This window comes from Triticum dicoccoides, chromosome 4B, assembly GCF_002162155.2.
Source record: "Triticum dicoccoides isolate Atlit2015 ecotype Zavitan chromosome 4B, WEW_v2.0, whole genome shotgun sequence".
Lineage (NCBI taxonomy): Eukaryota > Viridiplantae > Streptophyta > Magnoliopsida > Poales > Poaceae > Triticum > Triticum dicoccoides.
Genome location: NC_041387.1, coordinates 645,950,995 through 645,968,152, shown reverse-complemented (window position 1 = coordinate 645,968,152; position 17,158 = coordinate 645,950,995).

Genomic DNA, 17,158 nt, shown 5'->3' with positions numbered 1-17,158 from the left:
CAATTGAAACTCTTTAATTCCTTGTTTGTTTAACTGGTTTGCTGTTATAACTCCCAGTTGAGATGTTTTGCTAACTTCAACTTTTCTGAATCCAATCGGAACTTTAATGGCAAAACAGGTTAGCCCAAGATCAAAGGGTGAGGTCCCCATGGACATTGCATCATCCCACAGCAGTGGCACCGGCCCAATCATGCATTATGAATTGCCAACTGCCGATGCTCTAGAGGCTAAACTAGTGGTAGAAAGAGATTCTGCTTCTGCACTTAGAGATGAAGTTGACATGTTGAGGAAGCAGACAGCACAATCACAAGCAGTACTCAAGACAACCATTAAATATTTGGTGGATTTCAAAATGAAGCAAGCTGAAACTGACCAGATTGTTAAGGTCCTGAAGGAAAAAAGGAAATTAAATTCCTACTTGGTAAATCATAGGTGAAATGTTCTTTCCATCGTTGAATAACCTTTGTGTTGTCTGTTCATGTAATCAATCAAACCATTTGTTTTAGAGATCATGTAATAATTGTTTTTTTTTGTTTTTTGGTTTGTAATTTTATTTGAGCACAAGTCTGTATTAATTGATAAGACTCAGAGACATTTCATTTGGATTGTTGTGCTAGACCTACAAATATGCCAATCGGGCTGAATGTGCATTTAGCAATAGTAGTAGTATAGATGGACCATAAGTGGCATGCATCGGAAAGGGCCAAGATGCTGGCTAAAAAAAGGATGATGTTGTAGCCAAAAAAAGTACAGCGACCTGGCTTATGTATGTTAGTTGATATTATTGATCCATATACTCTATAAGTGTTTATATGTCTGTTAGTTTTGTACATTCTTCGTTAATTGAGTTGGTTTTTGAATCTTGATACATCGCTTGTGTACATATCTAAATGGGAGTACACATTATGCTGCGTGTGACATTTGAGTTGGACATGAAGTGTTCCAAATATTCGAATTCACCTTAAACTAGATTCTAGCTTCTGAATTTGAGTATCGGCATTTGTAAACCATATTCATATATGACAGTGGAATACATCATTGTCGTCCTTTTGAAGATATATAAAAATACACAGAATGATTTATAAAGATTCATATAGGAATACAAAATGGATTTGAATTTAGTTGCCAGGGTAAACGTGGATGCTTATTGTCCCAAAATTCGAAAGAAGCGGCAAAATTTCCACTCCCACGTCGGCTGCCCGAAGCCAACTGTTTGGGCTCGATTTCTACTGCTCTAAATAGGGGGTAGGTTAGTAACTTCAATTAGACGTGACACGACCGCCTCTGAGCCCATTCCGACACTATGGGAGTCAAACATGGGCGGCAAAACACATTTGATTCATGCTCGTCCGAAAGACCTCTATTTCTCCCTCCATTCCCCATTCATACACGGTGGGCGGCAAAACAAACTCGAATCGGCCGAAATTGATGTAGGCAAATATTTTCAATAGAGGCAGGTTTGTAACTTCACTCAGACGTGACACAACCACCCTACCTGTCAGCCCCGTTCATACACTGTCGGCGCCAACCATGGGCGCCAATCGCGCTCTCCTCGCCCGAAATCGCTCTGGGAAAATATTGGCGAGATGCGAGATTACCGTCCTATCCCCAACCGACGAGACGTCCAAATTTTAAACGGGGGCTAAGTTCATAACTTTCCCATATTTCAGACAGGCGCGTCCCAAAAACATGGTTCCCCCTACCTCTCCCTCCATTTTCCCATTCATACACCGTCCGCGCAAGAACACCCCATCCCCACAGTAGCCTCCGTCCGTCACCCCATCCATCGCCGCCGTCCTCCACCACATCCATCGCCACTGTCCTCCACCATGCCGGAGCGCCTACCAAGACCGCGTCGTCCACTGCTAGAGATGGACGTTTCTCATCCATGGCGACGGATCAATAGCCTTGCATCGCGTCCTCTCGCTTCATCGGCGCCGTCGTCCTCTTTGTCGGGGCCGCTCACATGACCTTCTCTTCCACCGCAACGGGACTTATCCCCCAATGCATCTGTCTACCTTCATAGATCTGCTTCAACGCCACCGACAGCCATCGCACCCCCGATGCCTACACGGCGCCGCAAGAGAGGTGGTACTTCATATATCCTCAACTTTTTGATCTCAACCAGAAAATAGATCTTAACTTGGTTACTATAAATTTTTTTCAGCTCTTAGAATTTAGTTCTTAGTTCTAAGCAAACAATGGATGCTAAATATCATTTCTCTGGTTTGCAACTTCAAATCTGCCATGGCACGGCCATAATACGGTTTAATTCATCATGCTTAGGGTTTAATTGATCATGTTGGTTCCGTGGTGGTTTCTTTAATAGAAATCGGAGGGGAAACCCTCTTTTGCTAAAAAATAATGCTTAGAGTTTCCCCCTTTTATGACCACTATACGATCAGAATACGTGCTTCGTGTCATAATAACACTACTCCACCCATCAAGCTAAACAAGCTTAGTTGTTCAAATATGAATCTGATATTATTAAAATAGAGTTGTTTAATTGGTCAGCTAAATGTTCCTAAATTAGTTTCGAAAATGCATGTTGGCCGCGCGGGTGTGTATCTCTATAGGGTGCCCACGGTGGGCCGGCCCACCCTGGGATTTTGGGTCGTCCCACGCCCCGATTCCCCTCTGTTCTACTGCGCGCTTCCGATCTCTACTCGCCCCCAGCCGCCTGCCTCGCCGGCGACTTGCCGTCCCCGGACGTCATGACTCTAGGAGGAGATGCCTGACTAACAGGAGGCCAGGAGTCGCTCGCCCAACTGCGTCACCGCTGCCCGGGCGTGCTGTCGTGCCTACCTTCCCAGTCCGTTCAGGGCTCAGGCGTGCAGCACCCACCAAGCCAACCCGATTTATCCTGAGATACGTCCTCAACACTCAGTAGCCACTCCTCATAACCCATTTTATAATTGATTCATTACTCATTAGGCAGGACTGTCATTAGGGTTTGTTGTGTGCTTAGTGCTACCTACACTTAATGGTTCAGATGTATTTCGATAATCTTTAGTACCTCTAAAGTTCACAGGGTTCTCAAAACTCCAGCCCACGGAACTGACACTAGTCATTTTGGATTGTTGGTCGTAGTGACATTGACCCAGATTACTACTGCAAGCCAGGTTTGTTGACAATTTTACTTGTCTTTCTTACTAATTCGATATAATATCCAATTATTCACATCGAGTAGTTGCAAACAATAATTGCTAGACAAACTTCTTCATTTAGATTTTGGACGGTCTCTTACTGGAGTTACAATTCTGCATACTTGTCCTGGTAAGCTCACAAGTAAATGATTGATTCACTGCATCTATGCTTGCCTTGTCATATTTGTTGTCAATATTCTTTTAGGGTGGACCACCCTGTTTCTAAATACTGGAACCGTAGACATGAGTGAATAGTATTTCTGTATGTGATCTCTTCCATCATGTGTGGGCAACAAACACTGCATTGTATAGAAAGAAAGTGTCATTTCCATCTTTTACATAGGTTTTGATCTTTTACATGGAATACAATCTGCCTACTTGCTTTGTGTCGCACTACCAACACTCCACCCTTGAAGCTAAACATTATGCCACTCATAATTGCTTAGTATATTTGTTCAAATACGAATTTCATATGATTCTAATGTTCCTACTTCAGTTTTGAAATGTGTGCCTGCCTATTATAGATACATAAGGGGTTCGTATCTCCATGTGCGGTCTGGTCAGCATGGTTGGGGAGGTGAACTTTGCATATGCAGGGGTTTATAGGAAGACACTCTCCGAGTTGAATCCGCAATGCATTCCATAGATAATCTGACTACTTTTTATGTTTTCATGAATCTCAGATTCTGAACAGCATCATAATGATTATGATCTTGCACGCATGAAAAGAATAAAGCAGAACAATGCCATGGCTGTCAAACTTGGCATTAAGGGACTGAAATCAAGTCTGGATGCAATGCAATGCAAACGCTCTCCACCTACAGATTCATGCTCAGAATATGATCCTAACAGTAATTCTGAGCTAGAGGGAGACCTAAGTCAATGTAGTTCCCTAGTGGAGGATTCAGAGGAAGATGCCCTATCTTATTCACCCATCAAGGTACTTGCTCTAACTTTCCAAGGTTACATTGCTCGCACATATCTTGCAACTGATGCTTTGCATTGCTTCTACTTTGTTGAACTGCCATTAGCTTAGTTTACACATTGTGTATGTGAATACGCCCTACCTATCCATTTTCAGTACATATTCCATATGTCATCATACCATATTTATCCATTCAAATGTTGTTCTTGTGTATCAGACGTTCAAAAGGAAGAGGGCGATTGCTGATCGTGGAGGAGCACAAGGAAAGTATTTGGAAAAGGTAGTGGCACTTGATAAATCAAATAGCCCATTAGGTGTAGTTGCAATATCACCTGACCCACAAAACAACCCAACTCTAGCAGACTCTAGCCCTACTACACTAGTCATTTCTGATGCCCCAACTCAGCATACCCCAACTGCAGCAAACAGTATGATTATGCCAGTTGACATAGCACCAACTGTACAACGTAAAACCCCCATTCCAGTAAAAAGTACACCAAATCCAGTTGCCAAATCCCTTTTCGAACCAGAGAGAGCCCCAATTGCAGCAACTAGGACCCCTGTTCCATTTCTTCCCAGTTTAGAAGACGAAGCTTATGTTGTTGTCAGGAACTTTGTGCGCATCTTTCCTTCATGGAAAGATTATACCGCAGTCACAGAACAATTTCCAGTCTTCCTCCACAACTTACGCGTAAGGAATGTACTAATGTTATTCATGGTCATTACTGCATATGTTTCTACTGACAAAAGACACAAGCTTTCATTCTTTTAAATAGGCGAGGAGCAAACTGGATTGTGATGACGAGCAAGGGTTGGTTGCGCTTTTCAAGCACTCGTTGATGAAGTATCGTTCCTACCTGAGGCAAGCGCACTTCGATGGCAAGCCTCTGACCAAAATTTCTGTAAAGTCTCCGGTGCTACATATATCCGACGGTGACTGGAATAATCTTGTTACACATTGGTCTCGGCATCAGCATAAGGTACTGTCTATGATATCACATAACAATTTGAAGTACATTTCTCCATTTTCCTTAATGTCTCACTTGTACGAAAACTGTTAGGAGAAGAACATTCATTCTCAAGGGACCACAGAATCTCGCAACTATACTTCACACTGCATTGCTCTTGTGAGTGCCTCTTGCCTTGTCTGACCATACATACTTTCATAGATGTTTGATTATGTAGCATCACTACACATGATAGCCTCGTAATCATCCATTTGGTGGATATTATAAGATCCGTATGGACTCTTACATAAATTTAGAATCAACCCAATGCTTTTGAAGAGGTTTAGCTCTGCAGTCCTCTTGTAAGGACTGAATGTGGTCTATCACTGTACTTACATTAACAACTACTCCGTCCGTCCCATAATATAAGAACGTTTTGTATAGTACGCCAGTGTTCAAAACACTCTTGTATTATGGGAAGAGGGATTGGTTCATTTTGTAGCATTCTGCATCTTATCTCCCTCGCCCACCATTTACTAAAAAAGATCAGATCTATATTTAATCTTACCAACAAGTAGAATACACAGACAATGCCAGTGCAGAAGTGTAGCCCATTGCTCTTGACAGTACATTTTGTCCTGTAACGCTTGTACTTCCAGGGATTGGTAGTTGATTATGTAGAATCAATCTGCATCTTATCTTCATTATCCTATATCCCTTCTAGTATTATCATATCTATAATTACTCTCTAGAAAATGTAGAGTATAGGCAATGCTTATGAAGAAGATTTTGTGCTGAAATTCTTGAGTTATCCTTCCCTTGACATGGAGAAGGGCATTATAAAGCCGGTGTTAACTATTAATGTAGGTCAGTCCTTCTAAAGCCTTTATCCTCAACTGCTGTTTAATTTGCTCATACTCCCTATCGTTTACTGCTGTTTAGTTTGCTGTTTCTACCAAAATGCATGTTCGCAACAATCGTAAGTTCTAAGTTTTACTTGTAAAACCAAATTCCTTATTCATACCATGCACATTACTTAATACTCCCTATATGTATGCTTGTTTTTGTGGATCTATAATCCAGTGTGTGGTGAAGCAGCCCACGTTTGCACCTTGTCATCTCCTGTTTTATCTTACTAATGTGGCTGATGATATGAACAACATGCCATGCACATTATCCAAGATAGATACAATGATTTTCTTTGCCTTTCATCTATGCTTGTTATGTTGACATGGTAATCAGGTAGTGTGGTGAAGCTCCCCGCATTATGAACAATGGCAAATTATGCTATTGATATTTTGAACTTACTCTTTATTTTCTAATTTGAAATTGGATAGAATTGACAGCACAATTATCATCTTTGTTTATACACGTGGAAAACCTTTCATCTCTCTGCTTTGTTTCAGGGTGATATGCCTGATGGCATGCACAAGTCTGCTGAAGGCTGTGAGACAAACCCAACATATATTGCAGCAAAGAAGGCAAAACATCTTGAAGATAGCGAGACAACCCCAAAGTCTTGTCTTGATGCAGTGTTGAAGTTACTTGAGACTAACAGTCAGACAAGCTCACAGAATTCGTTGTCTGAATTAGTTCGACTTCTTCAGTCCCAAGTTCTAGCAGAAAGGCATTCTGCAATTCAACTTCGACTTGAAGTACTATCTCTAAGAAAGATTGCGGAGAACACCAATGAGAACCTCATCGCTAAACAACTGCACTTGGAAGCTTTGACCGACATGCTAGGCCAGTCTCACAGCCTTGCTCAGCAGCTTCCGTAGTAGTTCCCCCGCAAGGCTAACCTTTCTCGAACTGTCTTGGAAGTGGTCTCGGTTTAGTATTATTTTGTTACACTGCAATGGTGCCCAGTTTTGTAATATGCTTCTTCGTTGCGGTTTATGATCACTGGTGGCAAATTTTGATGCCCAGTGGATGTAATATACCTTAAATCCTTTATTGTATAGTGTAGGTTTATTCTTAGTTACTATGACGTAATTTCTTTATTGTATAGAGTAGGTTTGTTCTTAATTCCTACTAGTTCTGAAGAAAAATCAGATGTAGTCGACTGGGCCGAAACATTCGACTGTAACGGGCCATGTTTTTAGAGGGCCACAATTGGGCCAGCCTGCGTCTTTCTTGGGCCCGAATGATTGGGGCCTTCACACATTGCGCCAGGCCCAAACTTACACCAGCCTATATTTTAGTTGGGTCTTTTGTCGACCAGTGCTTAGTTTGGCCCAGGTAGCGTTGGGCCATTAACAGGCTGAATATTGTACTGGCCTGTTACGGCCGAGATGAAACCACGGGCCTTTAGTAGGCCAAAATGCATGTTGGGCCTCAATTTTCACTATTCGTCGATGGGCTTTCAGCAGGCCGAAATGTAGTCCGAGCCTTTTTGGGCCCAGTAACATAACGGGCCGTTACCAGGCCGAAACATATCTCCGGCCTTAGTTGGCCCACTCATATCATTGGCCTTTAAGAGGCCGAAAGCTTAGTACAGCCTTCAACGGGCCGAATTACGCGATAGGCCTTTAACAGGCCCAAAGTCATGTTGGGCTTAACTGTTGCCACCTTTAGCACGGGCCGTTAGTGGGCCCGATGTCCCGTCGGACCATATATGGCCCATGGGTAGCACGGGCCATTCCCAGGCCGAAAGTCACACCGGGCTGAAATGGGCCCATGTCTACATCAGGCCTCGAACAGGCCGAAAGTCACTGGGCCGTAGTTGGGCCCAAATATTCAGCAAACAATTAATGGGCCAGATCTGGCTTCGGGCCAAAAATGGGCCCAAATATTGGGCAAACAATTAATGGGCCAGATCTGGCTTCGTCCCGTAACTGGGCCCAAATATTGGGTGAAAAATTAACGGGCCAGATCTGGCTTCGCACCGTAAATGGGCCTCTATTAAGCAGGCCGTTATTCGGCTGGCCCACTAGTACCTGCTTAAGTACTACGGGCCTTTGACTGGGTCGGCCTTTTTAACCTATATGGGCCTTTGTTGGGCCCATCCACGTGTCGACGTATCATAGGCATGTCCCCTCCAGTGGACGGGCGACATCTGGCCCACTGACGAGCTGACAGGTGTTCCCTTCGGTCAATCAGAATTTTACAAGTGGAAATTTCCCATTGGTCAGGGCTGTTAATGGGTTATCGGATCCAAAATCCGACCTGATAGCTTAACGGCGTTCCGTTACTGTGGATGCCACGTGTCGGTCACCCTTGACGAAAGCACTTCTGTGATGGCGATTTATTGTCATGGAAGTGGACACTTCCGTGATGATAATTTTGGTAATGTCATGGAACACTTCTACGACAGCACAGGTCTGACTATCTTGATTCTGTCATAAAATCGTCATGGATGTACATGCATGACAGAAAACATGACCTATTGTGACAAACACGTATCATCACGGAAGTGTATTTTTTGTAGTGCTTGAACTATACTGCCGACATCGGCGGAGACTTGGTCTTCGACGGATTTGAACCCATGACAGGCGCGCCAAACAGTCACGACGATCATGTCTTAGATCTGCCATCAGACAGTGTTCGGGAGATCACGCCTGCGGCTGCCCCGGCTCTCAATCCGGAGCAGATCGTGCCATCCGAGGACGGGCGCATGGACCCCGCCACGGAGGTTGCACACTCAGCGGCGATAGAGCCGAACACTGACTTCACCCCTCATGAGGTCGGTGTCATCGGACCCTCGGACTTGTCTCCGGCTACAGGGTCCGAACCGCATGCATCCGTGCCTATCAAATCTAATTTGTCACCAATCATAGAGTTTACCTCCGCGGATATCTTTCAGCACTCGCCCTTGGGCGATGTGCTTAATTCATTGAGGTCTCTCTCCTTGTCAAGAGACTCTTGGCCGAACTATGTCCACCTAAAGTGGGAAGCGGACGACGAAGAAATTCGTTCCCCACCCACCACCCACTTAATAGCCACTGTCGATGACTTAACCGACGTGCTTGAATTCAACTCCAAAGACATCGATGGTATGGACGACGATGCAGGAGAAGAACAGGAACCACCACCCTCAGGGCACTGGACAGCCACATCATTGTATGATATTTACATGGTGGATACCCCCAAAGAAAGCAATGGCGATGAGGCAATGGAGGATAATCCCCTTGAGAAGCAATTTAAGCACCGGCGTCATAGGCGCCGCTCTAAGCCACACCATAGCAAATATAGCGATACCGGCACAAGAGAGTATAACAATCTGGATGGTGCCGAAGACGATAACAATCCCGCCCAGCCAGGCTTCGAGCAGGCCGAGCGGGAGGATGAGCAAGCTAGCCCTAAGGAATAGGCAACAGATGGAGAATCAGAGGATGACAATTACATGCCCCTCTCCGAAGACGAAGTGAGCCTTGGCAACGAAGAATTCATCGTTCCCAAGGACCCCGTCGAGCAGGAGCGCTTCAAGCGATGGCTTATAGCCATTGCAAAAAGCCTGAAGAAGAAACAGCAGCAGCTTCAAGCTGATCAAGAGCTGCTAACTAATAGATGGACTGAAGTTGTGGCAGCCGAGGAATACAGACTTGAGCACCCAACCAAAGGTTACCCAAAGCCCAGGTTGCTACCTCAAATCGAGGAGGAGGCATTAAAGCCCACACTACAAGCGCACGATGCGGCTGACCAGCCACCTCGTGGCCGAGACAAAGCGGCGTATCAGCCCGAACTCCAGCCCGCACCCCGTCGACAATCAAGCAAAAACACTAATTTCCGGGGCTACAAGCAGGACCTGCGAGACGTATTGGAAAACAAAGCAGGGCAGTCAAGATCGATCTACGGATCACGGGGGTGCGCCACAACATGTGATGATGACCGTCACGCCGGATACACTAAAAACAAGTCCGGCCGGGCCGAATACAGCAGACTAGACTCATTTGAACTGCGTCGTGATGTAGCCCGGCATAAAGGCGCCGCACACCCCCTATGCTTCACTAATGAAGTAATGGATTATGAATTCCCATAAGGGTTTAAACCCGTAAACATTGAATCATATGATGGTACTATAGACCCCACGGTATGGATAGAAGATTTCTTCCTCCACATTCACATGGCCCGCGGAGATGATATACACGCCATCAAGTACCTCCCACTAAAACTCAAGGGACCAGCTCGGCATTGGCTGAATAGCTTGCCGACAAACTCCATCGGGAGTTGGGAGAACCTGGCAGACGCATTCCTGGACAATTTCAGGGCACTTATATGCGACCATCAGATGATGATGATCTAAGTCACATAACCCAACAGCCCGAAGAGTCAGCCAGGAATTTTGGACCCGGTTCCTAACCAAAAAGAACCAAATTTTCGACTGTCCGGATGCCGAAGCCCTAGCGGCCTTTAAACATAACATCCGTGATGAGTGGCTCGCCCAACATCTCGGTCAAGAAAAGCCAAAGTCAATGGCAGCTCTCATGACACTCATGACCCGCTTCTGTGCGGGCGGGGATAGTTGGTTGGCTCATAGCAACAACACAACAAGCAATCCTGGCACATCAAAAGCCAGAGATAGCAACGACAAACCACGACGCAACAAACACAAGCATCGCAAAAACAGTGATAGCGCCGAAGACACGACAGTCAATGCCAGATTTAGTGGCTCTAAAACTAGTCAGCAGAAAAATCCATTCAAAAATAAAAATTCGGGCCCATCCAGTTTGGACCGCATACTCGATCGACCATGCCAAATTCATGGCATCCCAGGAACACCAGCCAATCATACCAACAGAGAATGCTGGGTCTTCAAACAAGCCGGTAGGTCAGGTGCCGAAAACAAGGGGAAGGAGTCTCAAAGCGACGATGACGACGCGGAGCCCCAATCACCGAACACAAGAGGGCAAAAGAAATTTCCCCCGCAAATCAAAACGGTGAACATGATAAACGCCATCCACACTCCCAAGATGGAATGGATGTGCACTATTAGGGATGTCAACTTAACGGAGCCAGTCGCCCACAATATAACCTATGGTTGATCACCTTAGATCGCACGGATCGCCCAGCCAACACCAATCAGAGAAATCCGACCGCACTTGTCCTGGACCCAATAATTGACGGAGGCAGCACTCTAAACCTGCTATATCAAGACACAGTGCGCAAGATGGGTATCGATCATTCGATGATAAAGACCACTAAAACCACCTTTGAAGGTGTTATACCAGGTATGGAGGCCAGTTGTACTGGCTCCATCACTCTGGTGGTAGTCTCTGGATTATGAAACAATCACCATACCGAAGAGTTAGTCTTCGACATCGTCCCCTTTCACAGTGACTATCAGGCACTGCTCGGACGAACCGCGTTCGCTCGATTCAACGCGGTGCCACATTATGCCTACCGTAAACTTAAGATGCCCAGTCCGCGTGGCGTCATCACGGTTAATGGCAGGGCCGAACTTCCCCTCACTACCGAAGAGTCTACCGCCGCTTTAACAGCAGAAGCAATGAGTGGCACCTTTCAATCGAACCTCGAGTCGACGGCCGAGCTCCCGGACACCGCCAAAGGAGTCCGAACTACTGCGCGGCAGGATAGCCCAGCTCGTCCGGATCTCAATTAAACACTCCGGCAAAAGTTAAGACATGCCACATAGTGCGGCTCAACCGCTCTATGGCACACAAACATCTCTTGCATTTTCTTTGCAGGCTCACCTTTGCGTAGGCCAGGACTGATGGCATGGAAACAGTTCGAACACGTAAGGGAATCTTTAGATATCCCCCTTGATGACAATCCGACTGCACTCCGAATCCGCATACAACTTCTTCCCGTCTGGTCTTAGCAGGTTCCACAGTCATATTTCTATTTATCACATTACCTGTACTCCTACGCATCGACGTGTTATTCAAATACAACATGTGGATTTATATGATGCTTATCTGCTGTTATTTCTTATTGAAATTCTTTCGTCAAAAGGCAGCTGCACATCGCGATATGCCTTAATATGCCAGGGGGTTCATTATACCCATAATACGGCAATAAAGTCCGAACACCTTCACGGCAGTTCGGCACCCCGAACTGATAATGTTATATGCATCAGCTCCGAATCATGTCTTGGGTCAATAGTTGGGTTTGCCCGGCTGCCATGTTTTGGTACCTTACGTTCCTCTATATCGGCTAAGGTAGCACAAGGAGAACTACTGCGATTGTGTCCCGGTTCTTCCGGACGAGCACCTAAGTAGACAAAGCCAAAAACTGACTGTCATGATACAGCGAGAGCTGGTCAGCTATTCGAGAGGTTGCAAAATCTTTAAGGGTTTCTTCCGCATAATGCCATAACCAATGCAGCATGGGATGGATCGGCTTTTCTTCCGATCAAGTGCTTATAGAACCCCTCGTGCGGTCTTCCAAACACCAGGGGCTGTGCCTACCCTCCTTTTGTCAAACTCCAATGGCTAAGTGAGAGTGATAAAGCCCTTAGTCCGATTGCCTAGTTTGTTGTGCTGAACACCTCCTTCAAGGACCCAAAACTGGGATAAAGAGTGCTCAGGTTTATCCCGAACACCCCCGTACTTACTACATGGGGGCAGAAGCCGATGACTGGCCAACTCTCAGGATTAATATACAAAACGGCCGCACAGGAGGAAAAACTTTCAAATAACAGGCAATAAATAATAGAAATGACCTTGTTCAACATTAAAAAGGACAACATGACTGTATTCATGGAAATATAATGTCCTTGGTGCATTGCTTCGCCGCAAGGCGTGCCCCTTTCAACACACTATCATAATATAATTCAGGCTTGCGGTGCTCCTTCCCCTCCGGCGGTCCCTCGGTCATTAGCTTTTCCGCATCCATCTTCCCTAGTGCACCTTTGCACGGGCGAAGGCTGTTTGCGCACCCTCCATATAGACCGACCGCTTAATGACTTGGAGTCGAGGGCAGGCACTCACAAGCCGCTTCACGAGCCCGAAGTAACTGCTAGGGATCGGCTCGGCGGGTCATAGCCGGAAAATTAAATTCTTCATGGCTAGCTCTGGCGCCTTATGCAGTTCGGTCAGCTGCTTCAGTTGATCGGCAAAAGGCACCGGAAAATAAGGTGCCAGATACTGCGTCTAGAAGAGCTTATCCGCAATGTTCCTTTCTTTGGCTCGGTAGAATAGGGGGGCATCAGATATGCTGCGTGGCAGCTGTACAAATACCCCTGGAGAAATTAGAATTCAAATTATCAACTTGATTTTCTCCTTTCAACTACCCGCTTTGTATAGAAAAAGCCTTACCAGCCGCAATCTTCCTCGCCTCCTGTATTTCCTTCGGGGCACCTTGGGCTTCCCCCCGGGCATCACTTGCGGCCTGGCGAGCCTTGGTAAGTTTGGATTCTTTCTCCAATAGACTCTGCTCCAAGGTCTAGCATTTCTTCACGGCCTCTTGAAGCTCTTGCTCAGCTTCGATAACCCTGGCCTCATGCTTCTCAAGAAGGGCCTGCTCTGTAGCTGCCTTTTTCTCGGCCTCGGCCACAGCCTTCTTAAGAGCCTTGACTTCGGCCATCGCCCCTAGAGCAAATCATGAAACATACTTTTATCATACTCAAATTTTCATTCGCATTGAACGCAAGCAAGGTTTGTGCATACCTTGTTTATCGTCCAACTGCCTTTTCAACTGCCCAAGTTCTTCTTTGGCCCACTCCAGACTTTGATTCAGTCCGGAGACCTCCGCATTATGAGAGGCGGCTGTCTCTACAGACACCTGATTATAAAAGAAGAGAGAAAGATGTCATCAAGTGAGTCTCCTGCGAACATAAATTTGATCCTCTCTTCAGTTCTTTCTTTCACCGAACAGTGTATCAGGGGTTACTATCTATACTATGACACTCTTCGGAACCTTACCAAACATACCTCAAAGCCTCTTATAAGGCTAATGCAGGCTTCATCTAGTCCACTCTCAGTGGACTGAATCTTCTCAATCACCGCACCCATAAGGGCACGGTGTTCATCAACGATGGATGCACTTTTTAGCGCCGCCGATAAAGTATCCGACACCTCTTGTTGGACAGAGGTTGCCGGTGGAACAGGCATACCCCCTCCTTAGTCTGGGTCCTTCTGGGACGAAACCTCGGTGTCATTCACATGTTTTGGGGTAGGGGCCCTCGGGGGTGTCCCGCTCTCCATAGCATCCGAGCCTAGTAAGTCCTCCTACGAGGATTGTTCAGTGCGGGACCTCACCACGCTGCAAAAAAAGGTATGTCTCAGATTAAAATACTATGCCCTGACAAGCCTAGACGCATTAGCGTGTTCAGACTTGATATACTCACAAGTTCGCCAGGGGCTGGGCCCTGGGATCCCACTCCGGGCTGCTATCGGCAGAGGCAGTGGACTCCTCTGGAAGAGGAGTTTTCCCCCTCTTAGGCGACTCAGCCTCCAAGGATGTGGAGGCCGTCCTTTTCTTTCTTCCCCCCGTTGGGGATTCATATTCCTCCTCCTACTCGTCCTCTTTGGAGGAAGAACGGGCGTTGGAGTCTTTGGATTTTGTGTCCAAGGCCCCACGACTCCGCAGGCTGTCCCTGGTCTTCTTGACCTCCTTCTCTGTCTTCTTCTTCGGCGCCTTGTAAGGCGCTGGGACCAGCATCTTTGTTAGAAGTGGGCCAGCAGATTCTTCTGGCAATGGGGCCGGATAGTAGATCCGCCCCGCCTTCTTCGTCCAGCCCTAGGAGAGTTGTAGAAAACACATTAAGCATTTTTCTTAGGATAAGCAAATAAAACATGCGAATTGCCAACAAAACAGTGAGTTACCAAACTTGCAGGCGGGACAATTGGTACCCGCGGTTGGTGGAGTCCAGCCACGGTGTGCCGGACTTAAAAAGCACCTTCCAGATGTCCTTGTGCGAGGAGCCAAAGAGCTCCCGTAGAGTCTGGTTCTTGGCCGGATCGAATTCCCATAGATTGCAAGCCCGGTGTTTACAAGGAAGAATCCGGCAAGCTAACATCACCTGGACTACATTGACAAGTTTGATGTTCTTGTCTTCCATATCCTTGACGCGCGTCTGGAGCACCGATAGTTCGTCGGACGAAGACTAGTTCAGGCCCTTCTTGGGCCAGGACATAAGCCTCAGGGGGGCTCCAGATCGGAATTCGGGAGCAGCGGCCCATTCCTTGCCGCGCGGCTCTATGATGTAAAACCTCTGCTACTGCCACTCCCTGACGGAATCATTGAAAGTACCAGTTGGCCATGTGACATTGGGCATCTTGCTCACCATGGTGCCTCCGCACTTGGCGTGCTCGCCGCTCACTACCTTGGGCTTTACATTGAAAACCTTCAGCCATAAGCCAAAGTGTGGCGAGATGGGGAGAAAGGCCTCGCACACGATGATGAATGTCGAGATGTTGAGGAAGGAATTGGGGGATAGATCATGAAAATCAGTCCCGTAATAATACATGATGCCGCGAATGAATGGGTGGAGGGGAAACCCTAGCCCGTGGACAAAATGAGGGAGGAATACCACCCTCTCATGGGGTTCCAGAGTCGGGACGATCTGTTCCGCCGTCGAAAGGCGGTGGCCGATTCTCTTGGCCAGATACCCGGCCTCCCGGAGCTTTTTGATATCCTTCTCCTGGATGGTAGAGGCCATCCACTTGCCTCCTTCTCTAGATCCGGACATTTTCGGAAGACCTTTGTGGGCGGAGAAGACGAATGCTTGGGCGCTACGACTCGAGCGAGGGGGAATGGTGGAGCAGAGGAAGAAGAAGGCGTGGGTGAAAAAGGGAGTACTTATCCCCTTATAAAGGCAACAGGGATCCTGCGCCTCCCCACTTGCCCGGTAAACTTGCTTATTCCCCACACATGTATTCATGAGAATCCCGTGATAAGGGGACACGATCTCTGCTTCGACAAGATGTGCCAAGGAAACCGCCTCGCAATACGTGCAGTAGCTGGTTGTGAAAAACGGTTCGAATAATGACTGGGCCATGGCATGATGTCATGCTATGAAAAGTTGTCAGCAAATTAGATTTGTGGAATATTGTGCTCTCTACGGTGGTATGTGGAAATTATTTTGCAGAGCCGGACACGATCCTCGTGTTCAAAATATTCTATGGAGTATTCGGAGAGGAACCCGCCTTGCAATGTCAAATATGATCCACGCGCCAGACTCATCGTCATTGAAGCCTTGGACAGCCGGACTATATAGTTTGGCCGGACTATTGGACTATGAAGATACAAGATTGAAGACTTCGTCCCGTGTCCAGGTGGGACTCTCCTTTGCGTGGAAGGAAATCTTGGCAATTCGGATATGTAGATCTCCTTCTCTGTAACCGACTCAGTGTAAACCTAGCCCCCTCCGATGTCTATTTAAACTGGAGGGGTTAGTCCGTAGGACAACATACAATCATAATCATAGGCTAGCTTCTAGGTTTTAGCATCTACGATCTCGTGGTAGATCAACTCTTGTAATACTCATATCATCAAGATCAATCAAGCAGGAAGTAGGGTATTACCTCCATCGAGAGGGCCCGAACCTGGGTAAACATCGTGTCCCCCGCCTCCTATTACCATTAGCCTTAGACGCACAGTTCGGGACCCCCTACCCGAGATCCGCCGGTTTTGACACCGACAACCACCACCAAAGAAGCTTCGGGTCGACGACGGGAGCCCAATTTCTCACCAAGCTATGCGCCCTGGAAGGTAGCACCTCCCCATGCTAGCCCGGCGAAGCCCAGTCCCGGACATGGCGCCTCTCAAGCAGGTTGTCACCGCCGAGTCGATGACGGGGATGTGGGCCAGGCATCATCGATGTCGAGAACAAATTCTTATGAAAACAAATTCCTATGCAATAATTATCATTTTATTATGCTACCCATATTTAATAAACTTTTACAACTATAGGGAAAATTTGAACAACATTTTATAGTATTGATCAAACAATTCTTTTTATAGAGAACCCACACTTGAACAACATTTCTATTCATCCATTTAACATCCATCTATCTAACATTTCTACTCATCCATCATTCTAACATACATCAATATAACATCTATCCATCTACATATCCATCTAACATTCATCTACACACAAAAATACATAAATCCATATAACATTCATCTACACGCAAAAGTTACATAGTCCCCAAATCTCATGTCTCATCCACAATGTCGTTATCAAAATTAACCATCTGCTCACATTAATAATTAACATTAACATGACTTGGAAA